The following is an 18,664-nucleotide window of genomic DNA, read 5'->3' on the forward strand; positions in this document are numbered from 1 at the left end:
ACGTTAAAAAAAATTAAAAAAATAACATATTATCAAATTGGCTAACATACAGTTTGCTAAATGTCCTGTTGGTTTTTGGGGTAGATTCCCATGGCTCATCGCTTACATACAACACCCAGTGGTCATCCCAACAAGTGCCCTCCTCAATGCCCATCACCCACTTTCCCCTGTCTCCGATCCCACCCCCATCAGCCTTCAGTTTGTTCTCTGTATTTAAGAGTCTCTTATAGTTTGCCTCCCTTCCTCTCTGTTACTATTTTTTTCTCCTTTCCTTCCCTAATGGTCTTCTGTTAAGTTTTTCAAGATCCACATATGAGTGAAAACATGATATCTATCTTTCTCTGACTGACTTATTTTCTTTAATTTAACTTTATATAGGACACAGAAATAATTCTTTTTGTTACACTTTAAGTATTCTTAAAAATATTTCTCACACATCTTCATCTTTATTCTTTGAAAGCACTCAATAGAGAAAATAGATACTTCTGAAAAAGTATGACTTACTATTTTTACTGCAATATTTGCAAACTAATTTAAATTCTATATGCATAATACACATTTCAAAAGTCTGTTGAAAGATTATACTTATCCTCATTTCTCATTCAGCTAAATATTAGGAAAATATTAAGTGTACTGCCTGTTTTCAAAACAAATTACAGAGAAAAATTGTCAAAACTGTATACTATAATTTCCCCTCCAACTCCAAAGGGTGTTAACAAATACTGTACAAGTATCCTCATATGACTTTAAAATTATTCTCCTTAAAGTAATTTTCTAAGTTCACTTAAATTTTAAAGTAGCAAAACACAATGATTTGAATATTTAGTTATAACTTAAGACTTTGTAATTCTTATAAGAAATCTGTACCCATAAAATGCTTTTCTCCTTATTATGTTAATTGCCTTTTGCTCTTGTTTCTATACCCATTGTTTATGTGAACAGTTTAGTTCTTATTCCTACCTAATTGTTTGGTCCATAGATATATATACAATTGTTAAATAAATAAGAAAGATAGCTTTTATTTCACAATATATTTAATATCAATGGGAATATAAGACAAATTATAAAATAATATAAAATGAATATTGCTTAAGGTATTGCACAACAGTTTTTATCCTGCTTGGCATACCTCTGTGAAGCCATGCCATTCAAATGACTCTGAATGCACCAATTACACTCAGGTTTATCATCAAACTATGAGCACCTTACAAAAAAGTGAAAAATGATTTAAACAATTTATTTTGACTTTTTTACACTTAATAGCTAATTTGATATTTTGGCTGAACCATTCTGTTTTGATGTATTTGATACAATGATTTGATACATTTATTGAGTTTATTAGTGTGCAAGACATATACCCCCAATAAATTGAAGAATAGAATTAAACTAAAGAAAAAGTTACTTTTATTCCAAGACTAAGGTTAGGGTGAAGAAGGCTCACACACTCACTGAAGAAATTTGTTGTAAGATTCTGTGTGTTTTCATAAAATCTGTCCATACTGTGCTTTTACCTTAGTAACAGATGCTGTTACTGTCCTGATCCGTAAACTCTTGATCCACCTACATTCAGGGGACAGTTCCTGTACTCACTGACATTTTCTCCCCTGCAGAGTCTGAATTGCATCACTACTTCTCTGCCTCAAGGTTTTCTCTAGCACCATGGAAACTTTTTCAACCAAAGCAAGGCAGCCCCAAATGGCCCCAGGGTTTAGTGCTCCAAAATCAACACTCAGCCAATGAAATCAATGCAGGACATATTCAGTGAAGTTTCCTATCTCTTTGGTGTGACATTTCTGAGGCATATTCTATGTTAAACCTCAGTGTGAAGTTCATGCGTGACACAGTTCCAGACACTTGTATCTGTTGACTTCCTCCTAATTGTGCCTTTTCTTGACTTTTCTTCCTTCCATGTCTTATTTCCTCACGCTCTCTTGTGTTTCCTGGGATCATCTTCCTGGTAAACTATCAACACCAAAGTCTTCTTATCAGAGTATGCTTGGGAAACCTAAACAGAGGTGACTTTCAAAAAGTGATCTGGAAATAATTTTTAGCATGTGCACCATACAGGTAACATGACTTCAGAGAACTTGTGCTTTGAAAGGTAAGCAATTGAAGACTGTAGATTCTACCCAATGTGGCAGAAGAGATCTGTGGCTAAAAATTGAGACTCTAGAGCCAGATTACATAGATTTGAAACATCCTCATTTACTCCTTGATCTCCCACTGCTTTGATTTACCTTAGGTATATTACTAATCTTGAATTAGAAAGTTGTGAAAATCAATCATAAGATACCTTCTAATACTTAATAAAGTGAATTATGAATTTTACCTATCGCTGTTATTACAGGTTTTACTAATTTGGCCAAAAAGTGGTCATTGAAACAGTTCTGATGCAATTGAATATAATTTCCACCGGAAGTATTTATTAGAAATGCAGTGACTATCCATTATTGTTTTATATATATCCATTTGGCTTTGCTAACACTTAAGTTTATAATGAGAAAGTCCACAATACCTACTCAAATCAGGAATACTGAAACAATTAGAGCTACATTTAATTATTTATTACAAATAATACTGTTATATAAATCTTTAAACTCAAAGATGATATCCACAAGACTAAGCATAACAACATAAGCAGAAACATAAACAATTTTTCAATCAAAACTGTAGTTCCACATTGGCAAATAGGGTCATGATTTATTGTGTCAAACTATTGGTATGTTTTTGTGGAATATAGAGTTTTGTGTTAAATTTTCGGTCACATTTTTACCTTTGAACAAGCTAAGTAAATATATTTTGTATTGCCGAGATTTGTCTTACCTGGCACTTTCAATTTTCAAGATTCTAGAGTTCTATTTATTTAAATGTCCTTAAGCTCTTTTTTCTATTCTGCCTCCTTTCCTGTTTATTTCTTACACACAGTCTGAGTAATCACTGCATGTCTCCAAGAGTCAGAACCAGAAAGCAAAATTGAAGCGAGCAATGTTTGGGCCTAGTTTAAGTCCAAAGGTTGTGAATAAGTCTACTATAACCAGAAATGGCATTGAGAATAGTTCAGATCTGTGCCATGGACTTTAGTGTGGTTAGATGTTGGTTTTACCCAGGTACCTCACTCAGTTAGGATATGCTGGCCCTTCCTCAATCTACACAGATGACTTTCACTAAAAACTTTCTCATTCCCAAGCACTTAAAGGTAATCATATCTATGTGCTTTAGAAGAAAAAGCAATTAGTATACAAAAACTCTGGATAAGTATTTCAAGGACTTTAAACATTCTAGTAGGCTAGGGAATTGACTTTCCCAGAAGGTAAGAAACTGGTTCAGGCAACAACTTTTAATTATTTTCTTTGTTTCCTTAAAATGGAACATGTCTTATAGATTTATAATAAAAGCTATCCAGTTGTTGGTGGGTAATGGATACATTAAATTCTTAGATAGCTTGTGATTTTGCCTTAATCAAGTAATTATTAGATTCTGTGGAAATTCCCTACACCATCCCTGTTCAATATAAATATATAGGCCATAAATGCAAGCTACATATGTACTTTTAAAAAAAAAGAAATAGGTAATGTTAATAATATATTTTATTAACATAATATATCCAAAGTACCATTTTAAAATTTGATAAAAATAAAATTATTAATAAAATATTTTACCTTTTTCCATACTCAGTCTTGGCTATATGTGTTGTCTTGTATGATTCCAACACATTTCAATTTAAATAAGCCACATTTCAAGTGTGAATAGTCACATATGTCTAGTACCTACCTTTAGTGGACAGCACAACTTTGATTCAACCCAATGTTTTCTTTACAGTATTCTCTCAACTATCTACTGCTTTATGAATTACTTCTAAGTTGATTTGCATGTATAATTATTGTATGTGCTTTTTTTTTTAATTTTTTTTTCAACGTTTTTATTTATTTTTGGGACAGAGAGAGACAGAGCATGAACGGGGGAGGGGCAGAGAGAGAGGGAGACACAGAATTGGAAACAGGCTCCGGGCTCGGAGCCATCAGCCCAGAGCCCGACGCGGCGCTCGAACTCACGGACCGCGAGATCGTGACCTGGCTGAAGTCGGACGCTTAACCGACTGCGCCACCCAGCCGGCCCTTGTATGTGCTTTTTATAGTTTCTTCTGGCTAACACTGTAAGGCTGTCCACTCTCAATTCATGGAATGGTCCTATCTATTTCTAGAGGCCCAGCTATCATCTCACATTCTATTTTTAATCTGTTAAAATTATAATAAAATTATAGTATAAAAATTATAATGATATTTGTTAGAATTGTTTTTAGGGATGCTTACATAGATATAAGTGAGACTATGAGAATTTCTAAGAGCAAAGGACATGTCTTTTATCACTCAAGGCTGGCATATACTGGCTTCTTTTAAATTCTACTTCCCATCTCTCGATTTCATTCTGGATAGTTTATACTTTCTAATAAAATGACACAATACACCAATGCACATGACGTGTGTGTGAGAGAGGGAGAGAGAGAGTGCGCTTGTACAAAATTGATGAGTTGATGATCAGTACAGTTTTACCCATAGCTTTGGGAGCATAGCATTTTTTATCTTCTACTCAAACAGGTCATCATGAGGATGATAATGTGACAATCTGTTACCATTAACTCTGTTGAAGTGTTCTGAAGACACTAGAAAGGATTAAATGACCTGGAAAACTCAGTCTGTGGAAAAGTCTATTGTACTCATCTCAGTTATTTCCACTGCCACGCATCACTGAAACTTAAAACAATATGATTTGCTATAGTGACATATAACACAAAAGCCATTTTTCACCTTCTACTTTATTCCAAACAAATCTCATAGATCCTTTAATACTTTCTCTTCCAACATGCTAGCTTAATATTAAATATTTAAATATTATTAAAAGATTCAGGATATAAAAATGAAATGTTTAATTATTTTAATAACTTACTTATGTGAGAAGTACATAGAAGTATGAAGTATTTAACATAATATATTGTCTGTAGATTAAGTATATGAGGTGGTGGTCAAGCTAAGTTCCCGAATTTCCATCATTCCATAGACAAAAAAGAAATAATGAGTATTTACAACTACTATAAGCAAGCTTAAATATTAAGCTTTTTCTTTATTTGAAAACCTATTTATCCCATTCTATGTGTAAGCTATAGCACCCCACACCCACACACACACAAATCACCTAAATCATATGTGATTAAGAACTTTTTACTGAGGATATTATGTTTCTTTTTTTTCCCGCATCTTCAACACGTCAGAGGAAAATTAGTTAAGAAAGAAAAAATGGGTTGAAGAGTAAATATACCTACTTGTCTAACAGTGTAAAAGCAAAAGCATAATTTTTAAAAAATGACATTTCCTATCATGGTAGTAGAATAGAATTGACCAAAATTACAATCTGGTGCCACTGTGTTCAATTATAGACAATTTATCATGGCTCATATACATGAACTAATCACTAAAAAGCATACAGAGATATCAATTTCTAAGTTACAGCCTAAGGAAAAAAATATATATACATATATATTTGTATATGTATATGTATATATATACATGTATATATATATATATGTATATGTGTATACGTATATATACATATATATATATACGTATATATATATACGTATATATACATGTATATATACATGTATATATACATATATATACGTATATATATACACATATACATATATATGTGTATATATATATTTTAAACTTGATTTTCGATGGAAAAAAAATGCTGCTGTGCTAAGTGAAGTATACCATTCATGCAATAACGTTCCACTTTTTGAAACCCAGCTATTGCCTCTTAAAGTTTACTAAGGCAGAATACTGTCACTTAAAAACCATTTATGGTGTAATTTTCACTGCTAATAGTCTAATTAGCTAACTCACCATACATTAGCTGTAGGGATTTTCCACTTCCTTATTTTGACATATTAGCCCTAAGGATCACTATTTGAAGACTACTTAACATCTGTAGAGGCATGACTGTCAACTTGCCTTATTTACATTTGAAGTCTCTGTGGATCACGGGTCTCCATAGAAAAGAGCAAAACTTAAATCCGGAGGAATAATTTGTAAATGAAATTAATTTCTTTATATAATATAAAAATCTGTCTTTGTAATGATGGATAAGAGCTATATTAATCATTACTTATGCAGTTTTTGTTCAAATATTAAAAATACACTGTGTATAAAACTTAGTATAAGATTAAAGCATCTAGCTTTAAAAAGTACTGTATGGGAAATAAAAGCAGATGAACAAATATGTATATCATTCAGTATATGACATAAGTCTCCCATTTTATACAAAAGAAACTGACACATTTTATGGAAATGGTTGCATTTGACCTTAATCTCAAACATGAAAAGAGGGGAAACTGAGGATAATGGGCATACACAATAAGATTAATAATAACAAAAGTGAAATTAAGGAAGAACAGTAAATGCAAACTTATAGATAATTAGTAGCAGGAATGAGAGAAACATAATTTTTTGTGTGTGAATAATAGTTGAATCACTTAGGCATAGTTACATAATAAACCATCCCCAAATTCAATGTTTTAAAACAAAAATAATTTATTACCACTTACTTAGGTTGGGTGGCTGAGGGTGAGCTGATTAAAGCTAGGCTTAGCTGGGATCTTTCACCTGAGGTGACTATACTATACATATTTATTTTTCTGTTTATTTTCATGGTGATGGGAAAAGAGCAAAAGAGTTCATGGAAATATACAATGTATCTTACGGCCTTAGGGTCAGTGTACTATGACTTTGCTTCATTCTATTGACGAACGCGAGCCACATGGTTAAACCCAAAGTCAAAAGGCAGGTAAATCCTTTTTTTTTTTAATTTTTTTTATTTATTTTTTTTGCTACATTAAGAAGAACTGAGGCAGCCTGGGTGGTTCAGTAGGTTAAGCGTCTAACTTCTGCTCAGGTCATGGATCTTCCAGTTGATGAGTTTGAGCCTCGCATTGGTCTCTGTGCTGACAGCTCAGATCCTGGAGCCTACTGCAGATTCTGTCTCCCTTTCTCTCTGCCCCTTCCCCAGTTGCATTCTATCTCTCTATCTCAAAAATAATAAATAAACAAAATTTTTTAAAAATAACTGGAAAGTTAAATGCCAAATAATAAAGATACAGAAGAGCTAAAGACAAAATAGCGATCTACCATGCTTGTGAAATGTAAACATGCAAATTTTTTCTACAGCAGATCTAGAAAAAGTATTAATTGCCAACATCAAATCTGTTTTTATTTTACAAGCAAAAGAGAGCAATTAAAATTTGGGGGACCCAGATGTTTCACCATACTCTCATTTTTTCTTTCTTTTTTTAATTGTAGCTACATTTGTCCTTTTGTTCATTCACAGACTGTTTTTCTTATTTAAAAATATATTTCTTTATGTTAAGGTCATGAAATTAATACCAGTATTTCTTCCCTATGTTTAAAACTCTACTTTTTCAATTTAGGTTTTAATTCTAACTTGAGTTATTTGTTTATTTATTTTGCATGGCATACTGAGAGGCCTGATTTCATTTTATTTTTTTCTTATGGATAACCTATTTTACTAGAACAATGATATTGTTTATTCCTTCTCCACTGATCTGCAGCATCACATCGCTTGTACACCAAACTTTTACGAAGACACAGAAAATTATCTGTGCTTTTTTTTTTTTATCAAAGGCCTACCTTGGGAGCCGACTGTATCCCACTAACACACTATCTCAATTATTTGTAAAGTTGAACCAAAATGAAACTAGTTGAGTAAGGCGTAAGACTTTTTATGAAATGATGTCTCCCATCTATGAACATGATATATCTCTGTTTTTATGCATTTCTTTAGGCTTGTATGTGTGTGTCTATTTTTTGTTTGCTTATCTTTAGGCATCCTCTTTAACTGTCAAGATTAGCCAAAAAATTTTAAAAAAAGAAAGTCATTGTATTTTAAGCAGAAAGGACTGTAAACATTAGGTGCTTATAAACTGTTAGAAGTTCTGAAGAAACAAATGTCAGGAAAAAACACTGCAAAGTCTTCAATTAACAACCAGATTTCAGAGTCAGAAATTGCAAAAACTGTAGATAACTGTAGATGATTGTAGCTTTCAGCGCTGAGACATATGATACTAAAAAAGCATCTGGAGCCACTGTAGCTGGAAGGACAATGATAAGATTTCTGGTTCTCTTATACCTCTGATATCTCCTGTTTCCCACTGAACGGCATTAAATCCTTAATCTTGGTGGCAGGTCTTCCTAGAAACACAGTTATTAGACCCCCAGGCCCCCTAATGTATTGGAGAGGACAAGAATGAGGAAATAGTGTTATGTGTCAACACAAAATCCAGCAGAGAATTATATAATCATTGTTTCAATTATAAATGGAAGCTTTTTTCTTTTGTATGCCAATTTCTAATATTTATAACGGATCACTTTTCTATGTTAATCGTATAACACAACAGCCCCAGAATGTAAATATTATTAATACCAAAAAAGGAGCTGTATCTACTTTTTTTTCTTCCTGACCTTACCCTCTTCTTCACTACCTCCATCTCTCTTTCTTTACTTTCTTTTTTCCCCTTTATTTCCTTCTTCTCTCTCTTCCTCCCTACCACCCCTTCCTCCTTCCCTTCCTTCCTTCCTTCCTTCCTTCTTTCTTTTCTCTTTCCTTCCCTTATTTCCTCCTTAACGCTTTCCTACACTCTCTATCTCCCTCCTTCTCTTCCTTCTTTCCTTTTTCCTTTCTTTCTTCTTCTTTTTTAAACTTATCAGACTCCATAAAAGTTTGTCCTACTCAGTGACAAAATAGTATCATACTCATTCTATTACAATAGTAATCATATTAAACACTTTCATATGCCAAACTCCAAATATATGTGTAAGAGTGTGTGTGTGTGCCTGGATAAGAGAGAAATGATTAGATAGATAGATAGATAGATAGATAGATGATAGAAAGATAATAGATGATAGAAATATAGATAGATGATCGATAGATACATAGATTTGACTTGCTTAATTTCACCTACTTGCACCCTTATAAAATGAGACATTATCCACTTCTTAAAGCTGAAGGCAACTTGAGGTCCATGGCTATTAAGCCAAGTATCTACAGTTAGCAAATTTACAGCAGAGATTCAATCCTGGGTCAGCCTTATTCGAAAGCCTGTAATTGTTCCATTTGTCAAAACCACCTCAATATACTCAGCACATGTGACAGATTTTAGGGAACAGTCTGTATCTTATTAATCAATGTCTGTCTGGGATTCACCCTGTATACTAGGCTTCATACAGAAAGACTAAGTGGATTTTAGAATTTCAGACATTTACTGGTAGTGATATATCTTCTCATATATTTTGTAAGATAGATTTGAAGTGTTCGGGTAACTGAGTATTCAGGCTAAGTGTTTCAATTGCAGGTATGTAAGCAAGATTGGACAGAACATTTCTTATATTTGAAATATGCTCCAGAAAAATAATTCTGTTTTTGTTTGTTTGTTTGTTTATTTGCTTGCTTTTCATGCCCAGTCTTCCTTGGCATTTAAAAATATAGGAAAGCATGACATAGCCTACACATCAGTATTTTCTCTGTTTCTGTTATTTTTTTCCACTACAAAAAATATTTAATAAAAGTTATTATTTACTGGGCAAGTGTTATGAATGAGATATTTTGCACACATTCACACTACCCAAAGTGTTTGAATGTTTACAATTTATGAATGCCTTGCATCATGGTAGTGAAGGTTTATGCACTACAAAACCTAGGCACTGTCACATTTTCACATCAAAATTTATTACTATTTTTTCCTTCTTCTTGCTTTGGGAAAACCCAGTTTCCTTTCCTTTCCTTAGAAACTCCAACTTGAGAAATATTAATTCACCATATCTTCTATGAATAAACTGATACTGAAAATCAGTATCCCTTGGTACTGTAATCCCTTGGTAGTAACTCAAATCACCCCTCCCACCTCTGCAACTACAGGTAGAAATAAATGTTATCTAAGAAATTCATACAACTTCAAATTATATAATATTTCATGCCCAGTGATAAATCACTTATTTAAGTCATTCTGTTTTGGTTCACATGTTAAAGTATTTTTGTATACTTTATATAGCAAATGTTCTTATGAAAGATTTCAAAACAATATCTTCCAAAAGATAATAACTGAAAATATAGAATTTAATAGTATATAAAATAAAATAGCATATAAAATAGTATTATTAACAAATGGCAAAATACAGATATCTGGAACAAACACCTCAAAATAAAGACTTTATTATTGAATAAAAATTTTGGACAGAATCATTCCATCCTCCTTACTGACCATTAGAAATTGTACATTTATGCATTCCCATAGATTTCACACACTACACCAGAAGGACAATGGTGGACATTCCATTTAAAAAATATTTCAAATATTCAGCCAAAATAAACTCCATGGAACTTCCACATTATTTTATGTCATCAGTTTTGGTTACAACACAGTAAACATAACAAGTAACAGTGCTATTAACATACACAATATATATGTAGCAACTAATGTAAGTTAAAAGGTTCTTTTTTTTCCTTTCAAATTTTGATGTAATTGTCGAGACAATTAGGATATAAATTAAATTCCTATTTTTGAAATTGGGAGAACATCCAAGTATTTTTATCAGCTGCTCTATGACTCTATGACTGCACACACTGATAGTAAGGAATAGATATTTTTCAATAGATGGAAATTCTACTATTTCTGAAAATCTATAAGCCTAGATCCACTCAGGCTCTTCTCTAATGGAATGAAGCTCGCTTGGAACTGTGCCAATGCTTACTGGATAAGAGTTGTGTAAGTTATTGAGTGAAACATTTCATTCTTAGAGGATGAACTCAGGACCCCTTCAATATATGTTGCCTCTTATTATGGCAGGAATTTAGTTGATTGTGTCAAGATAAAACTGTCAATGTCTCTCTTGAATGTTTTTAGTAGTCATAGTGACAGATTGGGTGCAAGTACATGAATGAAATAGGATTTATTTAAAGTGACACCATGAATCTACTCTCATCAGATTCATCAATTCTAATTCACTTACATCTTTTTGGAGTGCTCAGTCCATCTCACTTGTTTCAATTGCTTCTTATTCTACCAATATTCTTTTCAATTAGGTGGGCAGAGCAATAACAAGAGTGACTTAACAAGAGTGAACTGTGCTATGCCAAAGCTGCTTCCATAGGTTTCTTGTACATTTAAGAAGCTCTATATTCTCAATTTGAAACCTGGATTTATTAATAGCTTGACAAAAAGTCTCCTCTCAAAAATTAATTAGAGTTCTGTTGAATTACCTGAATTTAATACAATTCAGCTTGTAATTGATAGAGTGCACCAGCTCACAGGTGGCAAAGACATTAACTCCATTCTATTTCCATCTGCTGATATGTCTACCATAAACTTAAATTGCATATCAATCATCCATCTGGAAGTGAGCATTAGATCCAAAATCTTCTTACCTACAGCTGCTATGCTGTGTTCAGTTGTCTTTCTTTGAAAATGTCACAAGCACCATAAATAAATGGTTTCTAACATTTAAAAAATCTAATTAAGGTGTCTACATATAATTTATCTCTGGTATTCACAGATATCACAGAAGTACTAAGTTAATACAGGCTTTGATTTGATAAGATGTTCTAGTAGTTAAGAGTTAAGGACAAAATGTATTATACACCTTCCAAGATTTATATACATAATTTGTAAATAGATCACAAATTAAATTTTATTTTGTATATATAACCTATTGGGAGATCATTCTCATTGTAACAAATAGAACTATAATGAAAAAACGTGGCTGAAAATTGTGTCTAATATTAGAATGTAGCAGTGGATTAATTTATGGGAATCTATTCTTTTCCATGGTTTGGAAAAGACTCACAGAGACTTTCACTGTCAGAGGCTTTCTATCCACTTCTTTATCTTTTCTCTTCCCTTGTTTTCCATTCTTTGGGGAAATGTCAAAGTTATGGTTGCTTTTCTCCACAAAATTAATTTAAGGAAACCTTGTACTGTATGGGCCTTCAATTAGGGCCTTCAATAAAAATGACAAGCTGATATGATTTAATGGAATGAATGAAAGACCCTTGATATATAAAATTTTCTGCAGTTACCTTCCAGAATTTTGGCCTGACTTGTGAAAGTAAAATTATACTGTCAAACGCTTGACACGTACACTCTCCTCCAGAACTACCTCAGATTCAGATTTAGTTACTTTCTTTCTTTAACTCTAATTTTCAAACCTGAAGAAACTGAAAACATGCAGTAGGCTGAGTAAAATATTTTCCAATATTTTTAATCAGTTAACTTGAATTAACCTGACAAATTAAAGGATATATATATATATATATATATACACACCCTAAAATTGGGTATGATATTCTCAATATTTGATAAATAATTAGAAAACAAAAATAAATAATTCTATATAAAATTATTTTACCTCTTAGGCTGGTTATCTAAAGATACATCATAAATATTATAGTTAAGTAGTACATGGTAGATGTAATTTGAGATGACCTGTTGATGTCCACTTACTCATTAATATAAACATGGATTAATCATGTATTCTAAAATATTTTAATGTATTAATTTTAAAGGACTGTTAGATGCAAATAGATGCAATTAATATTTAATGGTTTGGGTTATTGTATAGCATATAAGCATGTGGAGCACCACAAAAATCATACAAATCACTTTCATTCAGAAGTTCCCTATTAAGGTAGGGATGACTTAAACTCATTCTGCCCATGACTTCCTTCTTATATAAACTTAAGCATGGTCTTCAAATTCAAGCCGTCAAAAGGAACAACATCCATCCACTACCACATTATATGTTATTTGAGGAAGAAGTAGGATGCTATATCAGAGTACTATTTCTCTTATTGTTTCCAGCAATTTAACACAATATTCATGTACTTAATATAAACTTAATAAGCAATCCATAAAATTAATAAGGAAAATATTTTACATTAATATTATTTCTAGAATGTTTATAGAATGTTTAGCTGACACAGTCAAGGCTTTTTTTTTTTTTCAATTTGAAGATAAAACACTTATTTTGAGTACATAATAAGTTTACCATACTGAGCAATGTTAAGAAGTTCCATAAATGATGTATGCGGGTTTTATGTATTTTCCCTTCAACATTCCTTTCAGTTATAAAGGCAGATTAATAAAAGAAAAACTTTACCTGCTTTCTGAAAACAGTGTCCAAGTTAGAAACTTCAAAAACAAACTTGCTTATCGTTTTGCAGTTGTCATGCAAAAATGATGCTTAGTAGGTCTTGAATGACATAAATAGCAATCCGTGAAGGCCACCTGTTAAGGAACAGGCTCTATTTAGTTATATAAGAAATGATTGTATACTACTATACTGTTTAACCATACTAACACATATTTATAACACTTTAAACACTAGATATTTATTTAGTCATTGTTTTTTTAAGATTTAATTTTCCTCTGTAGTTTATATATTACAATAAACACAGAAAAATATCACTTTAATCCAATTTTCATAGATTTCAATAGTTTAAATCATTTAACACAGAATGCAGACAGGACATCAATATAGAAGCATTGGAATTAAGCTACACACAAGAGCAGATGGTCTTAACATATTTAGAACATTCCATCCAACAGAAGAATATGCTTTCTTCTTATAGATTCATGGAACTTTTTGTAGAATAGAAATATGTTACACAACATAAGTCAATACTTTAAGAATATTGAAGACTGAGGAGGGGTCAACATGGTGGAAAAATAGGGGAATCCATACTTCCCATGTCTCTCAAACAAAGAAGGGTTGAAGCCAAAGGACTTTGAACCCCAAGAGTCTGGGAGGAAAAGAGACTGAGGCTACCAGGGAGAAAATGGGACAACCTGATGGGCCATAGGTGGGTGATTGCAAACTGAAGGAGATAAAATGGGCTGTGTAGGCATGGAGGGGAGGGATCCCCTTCTGTGGAGAGACAAAAGGAAGAGAAAAAATGGCTGGGGAAGTGTATGACAGTATCTGGACAAGAGAAAAAAACCTCGGAACGGGACAGAGAGGGATCTCACCTCTAACTGCAGGTTAGAGGATCTCTAAATGCAGATCCCATTTGTGGACTGGGGCCAGCTGCCCTGTTCACATACCTGGGGAGGAGTGAAGCCACCTCCGGCTTCGGTGATAGATCAGGGGCACAGTCTGCAGCAAGAGAAACTGGTCCCCTCCCCTGAAGTGCTGTAGCACAGGACAAACCAGCCAGGACCACATATTGGGAGGTGTTTCCTCAGTACCAGGGTGCACAGAGTGGGAGTTTAATTCCCAGCCAAGTGCCGGGGCAAAGGAGTGGGTGGAGTGAGACAGACAGCCTCACCTGTGCCCGTGGCACAGTGAGGACAGCTCCAAATGAGTGATTTGGGACACCCAGTCATGGAGAAGAGACTGGAGGGTCACCATTTTTCTCCCCACCACCACCAAGGCGGGCCTCAGGGATGGGTCCACAGGGCCCATAGTGGAGACAGCACCAACCTACACCAAACCACGCTCCTTCCCACCAGGTAACTGTGTATCTACTGGAGCAGGATAGACGGGGTGAAACCAGACAGACCCCTCCTCCAGACCAATGGTGCTGCATTGCCTGGATTAATTCCAGGACAATTCTTGTTATATAGATATATTCTCCCTTCCATTTCTTCTTCTTATCTCTTCCCTCTGCTAGGCTGGTTACTCTGGTTGTTTGTATGTTTAACAGACATATTTAACACATTCTCTTGATACATTTTCTACACCTACTTCTTTACATTTCTTTCTCTCTCTCTGGAATAATCAAGCTGTATAGTTTTTCTATCTGGACAACTTTATCTTGGTTTCTTTTTCCCTGATTCCTTCCTTATTTCCTTCTCTCTCTCTGGATTAAGCCTTTTAGTCTCTCTACCTGGTCAATGTTTATTTTTTTTTTCTTTTGCCCCACCCCTGTCATTTCTCTCTTTATATGTGCTCTTCCATCAGCACCACCTCCACTCTGTTCTTTACTTGTAGCTGGTATTTCTGTTTTTTGCTTTTGGATTGTTTTTAGTTTTTTGTTATTTGTTTTTCTTTATTTGTTTGTTGTATTTGTTTCTGTGTTTGCATATTTTTGTTTCCTGTTTGTCTGTCTGTTTGTTTTCCTTTCCAGGGCTACTTCAAGGAACAAATCAAAGCACATCTGGTGGGGGGTCCAAAACATCACAACAAGTAGGGAAATAAAATAAATGAAGTCACAACAAGAGAGAGCAAGGAACACGCTCCAAAAAACACCTCCTAAATGGCCAGGTCCTGGACAGTGTATGAACCCCCTTTAACACAGCAGTACTCACAGGTGAAGAGCACATAACAAGCTTTTAAAACTCATAAAGGACTGAAAACTAGCCAAAATGATGAAACAGAAGAATTCTCCTCAGAAGAAATTCCAGAAAGAAGTGACAGCTAAAGAATTGATCAAAACAGATATAAGTAACATAACTGAACACAAGTGTAGAATAATAGTCATAACATTAATCACTAAACTTGAAAAGAGCATATAAGACAGCAGAGAATCTATTGCTGCAGAGATCAAGAGACTAAAAAATCATCATGATGAATTAAAAAATGCTATAAATTAGGTGCACAATAAAATGGAGGTGGCCACAGCACAGATTAAAGAGGCAGAGGGGAGAATAGGCAAATTAGAAGATAAAATTATGGAAAAAGAGAAAGCTGACAAAAAGACAGCTAAAAAAAAAATCCAGGACCATGAGGGGAGAATTAGAGAAGTAAGTGATTCAATCAAACAGAACAATATCTGTGTCATAGGAATTCCAGAAGAAGAAGAGAGACAAAGGGGTGGAAGGTGTACTCGAACAAATCATAGCTAAAAACTTCCCTGATCTGGGGAAGGAAATAGGCATTGAAAATCAAGAGGCACAGAGAACTCCCTTCAGATCTAACTAGAATCAATCTTCTGCATGAAATATCATAGTGAAACTGGCAAAATACAAGGTTAAAGAGAGAATTCTAAAAGCAACTATGGATGAATAGGCCTTAACATACAAAGGTGGGCACATAAGGGTAGTAGCAGACCTATTTACTGAAATTGACAGGCCAGAAAGGAATAGCAGGAAATCCTCAATGTGATGAACAGGAAAAAAATATGCAAACAGGAATCCTTTAACCAGTAAGCATGTTATTCAGAATAGAAGGAGAAATAAAGGTTTTCCCAAACAAAATAAAAACTGAAGGAATTCATCACCACTAAACCAGCCCTACAAGAGATCCTAAAGGGGACTCTGTGAATTAAATCTTGCAGGAACCACAAAGTACCAGAGACATCATTACAAGCATGAAACCTACGGATATCACAATGACTCTAAACCCATATATTTCAATAATAACACTGAATGTAAATGGACTAAATGCTCCAGTCAAAAGACATAGGGTATCAGAAATATAAAAGTCAAGATCCATCTATATGGTGTCTACAAGGGACTCATTTTAGACCCGAGGACACCTTCAGATTGAAAGTGAGGGGATGGAGAACTATCTATCATGCTACTGGAAGTCAAAAGAAAGCTGGAGTAGCCATACTTATATCAGATAAACTATACTTTAACAAGAGATTAATAAATGTATTATATAATAATTACAGGATCTGTCAATGAGGAAAAGCTAACAATTATAAATGTCTATGCACTGAAATCGGGAGTACCCAAATATACAAAACAATTAATCTTCAACACAAGCAATCTTATTGATAAGAATGTGGTAATTGCAGGGGACTTTAATACTCCAATTACAACAAAGAACAGACATTCTAGACAGAGAATCAATAAAGAAACAATGTCCCTGAATGATACACAGGACCAGGTGGACTTGACAGATATATTTAGAACTCTACATCCCAAAGCAGCATAATATACTTTCTTCTCGAGTGCACATGGAACATTCTCCAAGACAAATCACATAATGGGCCACAAAAAAAGCCCTCAATAAATACTAAAGAACTGAGATCATACCATGTACACCTTCAGATCACAATGTTATGAAATTTGAAATCAACCACAAGAAAAAGTCTTGAAAATGTCCAAAAGCATGGAGGTTAAAGAACATCCTACTAAAGAATGAATGGGTCAAGCAGACAATTAGAGAAGAAATTTAAAAAATGTATGGAAACAAATGAAAATGATAATACAACAATCCAAACCCTTTGGATGCAGCAAAGGCAATCCTAAGAGGAAAACACATTGCAACCCGGGCCTATCTCAAGAAACAAGAAAAATCCCAAATACAAAATCTAACAGCACACTTAAAGGAACTAGAAGCAGAACAGCAAAGACACCCCAGACCCAGCAAAAGAAGAGAAATAATGAAGATCAGAGCAGAAATAAACAGTATAGAATCTAAACACACACACACACACACACACACACACACACACACACACACACAAACACACAAAAAAACAGTAGAACAGATCAATGAAGCCAAGAGTTGTGTTTTTGAAAAAATAAACAAAATTGATAAACCTCTAGCCAGGCTTCTCAAAAAGAAAAGAGAGTAGACCCAAATAGATAAAACCATGATTGCAAATGGATTTATTTCAACCAATCCCTCAGAAATACAAGCAATTATCAGGAAATACTATGAAAAATTATATGCCAACAAAAGGGACAACCTGGAAGAAATGGACAAATTCCTAAATACCCACACACTACCAAAACACAAACAGGAAGAAATAGAAAATTCGAACAAACCCATAACTAGTGAAGAAATCAAATCAGTTTTCAAAAACTTCCCAACAAATGAGTCCTGGATCAGATGGCTTCCCTGGGGAATTCTACCAGACATTTAAAGCAGACTTAATACCTATCATTCTCAAGTTCCAAAAAATAGAAATGGAAGGAAAACTTCTGAACTCATTCTATGAAACAGCATTACTTTGATTCCCAAACCAGACAGAGACCCAGCAAAAAAAGAGAACTACAGGCCAATATCCCTGATGAATATGAATACAAAAATTCTCAACAAGATAACTACCAAACCGAATTCAACAGCATATAAGAATTATTTACCATGATGAAGTGGGATTTATTCCTGGGCTGCATGGCTCATTCAATATTCACAAATCAATTCACAAATCACAAATAACATGATTCATCACATTAATAAAAGAAAAGATAAGGACCATATGATCCTGACAATCGATACAGAAAAAGCATTGGACAAGATACAACATCGTTTCTTAACAAAAACCTTCAAGAGAGTCAGGATAGAATGAACATACTTAAACATCATAAAAACCATTTATGAAAAGCCCACAGCTAATATCATCCTCAATGGGGAAAAACTGAGAGCTTTCCCTAGGAGATCAGAAATACAACAGGAATGTCCACTCTCACCACTGTTTTTTAACATAGTGTTGGAAGTCCTAGCATCAGCAATCAGACAACAAAATGAAAGAAAAGGGATCAAAATAGGCAAAGATGAAGTCAAACATTCACTCTTTGCAGACAACATGATACTCCATATGGAAAACATGACAGACTCCACCAAAAGTCTGCTAGAACTGGTATGTGAATTCAGCAAAGTCACAGGGTACAAAATCAATGTACAGAAATCAGTAGTATTTTTAT

General features: G+C 33.9%; 1 protein-coding gene across 2 annotated transcripts in view; it reads right to left on the reverse strand.

Annotated features, from left to right (window-relative positions):
• The window catches only part of CNTN5 (contactin 5), a 1,399,046-nt gene that overhangs the window by 1,046,614 nt on the left and 333,768 nt on the right, over positions 1-18,664 (reverse strand). For both annotated transcript variants that reach the window (XM_045038579.1, XM_023239314.2), the window contains exon 2: positions 13,224-13,351. The gene's annotated coding sequence lies outside the window, so the exon portion shown is untranslated. The remainder of the gene's footprint in view (positions 1-13,223; positions 13,352-18,664) is intronic.

This window comes from Felis catus, chromosome D1, assembly GCF_018350175.1.
Source record: "Felis catus isolate Fca126 chromosome D1, F.catus_Fca126_mat1.0, whole genome shotgun sequence".
In the NCBI taxonomy this organism is placed as follows: domain Eukaryota; kingdom Metazoa; phylum Chordata; class Mammalia; order Carnivora; family Felidae; genus Felis; species Felis catus.